Here is a 1,753-nt window from a genome sequence, read left to right as displayed (position 1 = left end):
TCAGAGGCTGGACACATTTTTCCTAGACGAAATGTTACCCTGGGTATTCTACCATCATTTGCTTTCACAGGAACCCCTGGGAAGAAAAGTCGCCCCTATGTCAGCTGGAAGCAATCTTGGATGACGACGCCCCCCCCTCCCAATAAAGTTTACCCTCAGATTTAGGGACACTAATTGGCGGCTGGTATAGGGTGGTCGGGTTGTGGAAGGCTTTATATGGACTCAGGGGTATAATTTATGTGTATATCTATATGTATTAAAAAAAAAAAAGGGGGGGGGGAGGGAGGGATTAACTGGTGATCTGAAGGAATAATCGATTTTTGTGAGTTATTGTTTTTCTTTTTTTTAAAAAAAAAAAACTATATGAGTGTTGATTCTTGTATATTGATATATTGAACATTATATGAGAGTATGATACCACCTCTGTTTGAAACAATTGTTATATTGACATTGTTTACTATATTGCAATGTACATCTCTACCTCTGATATTATTTATGTAATGACATTGTTTACCATATTGCACTGTACATTTCTACCTCAGATATTATTTATGTAAGGACCCTGTTTACATTTGGAAATCATTGTCTTCATTTTTTGCACAGTCGTCTATTCTATTAGTCATACAGTTACATAAGTGTTGAGAATTATATGTTGGTCATATTTATATTTAGGACAATCAGGTTTTTTAGACACATAGAGGTTGTATTTAGTATAGATAGCATAATCTTCAACCTCTTTGAAGAACTGTAGAACATGGCCTTTAATCTAACCTACAGTTTTGTATTTTTGAGACACAATCACTCCTGGCAACAATGCTCTACTCCCGAGAGAACGTTGAGCACCAAAGACACTCCACTGGGAGTTTGTCTTCTACTTGGCAGAACTGGCCTTGGGGCAAAGAAAAGCCCATACCTCCATTACTGACTAAAGTACAAAATATCCATAAGTGGATAAAACAGAATTGTCTTATCTTGCCAAGACAGGATAGGATAGTTCTACTAAAGGTTCCTTGCCATTGTATAATGGTATGTCAGGTTTTTTCAGGCCTCAGCCAAAGTTGGTTGCCTCAACATTGCTATCAAGACTTCGTGTGGTTGCCCAGGTAGTCAATTGTCTCTGTCTTCTGTTGCACATTTTGGAAGTTTCTCGTTTGTGCTTCCTGGTTGCTTTGGTAATTTTACTCTCCTTCTCAGATCTTTGATGGGGTTGAAGATTAGATAATGGTAGCTACCTTCTAGATTATTTAGACTTCTCAAAGTAGAGTGATTAGAAAAATTCTTCGTTATATACTTCTCGCCTGATATTGTTTACTTTTTGTAATTTTATATGATCAGTTCCCATTGTATATAGTTGTATTTGGTTTCTGAATCTGTCTTATTTAGACAAAAAAGGGGAGATGTTGGGGCAGCTGGCCCAATCCCTGCGTTCAGGGGCGTGGCTGCTCCAGCGGGGTAGCCATGCCCCTTAAATAGGATTGGGGAGCCGGAAGGCGCCCCGTTCGTTTGCCCCGCGGTCACTCCGCTGGACCCTTGGTTCTGTAAGTTTCCTTATCTCCCTTTGTATTAAACTTGAATAATTATAAAAGGACTATTTTTGGTTATTTCCAATCTTCGCCGCATCATGGTAGTATCTTCTACTTGGGCCCCCACCCCCTTCCACAGAGGCAGAGTGGCTCTAGCTACGGGAGCTCTAGGAGGAATTTCCCTGGGGCAGAGGCAGTCCTCATCCTACCTCTATGGGAGCACCCCTTGG

Source organism: Arvicola amphibius, chromosome 7 (genome assembly GCF_903992535.2).
Source record: "Arvicola amphibius chromosome 7, mArvAmp1.2, whole genome shotgun sequence".
Lineage (NCBI taxonomy): Eukaryota > Metazoa > Chordata > Mammalia > Rodentia > Cricetidae > Arvicola > Arvicola amphibius.
This window is presented reverse-complemented; position numbering follows the sequence as displayed.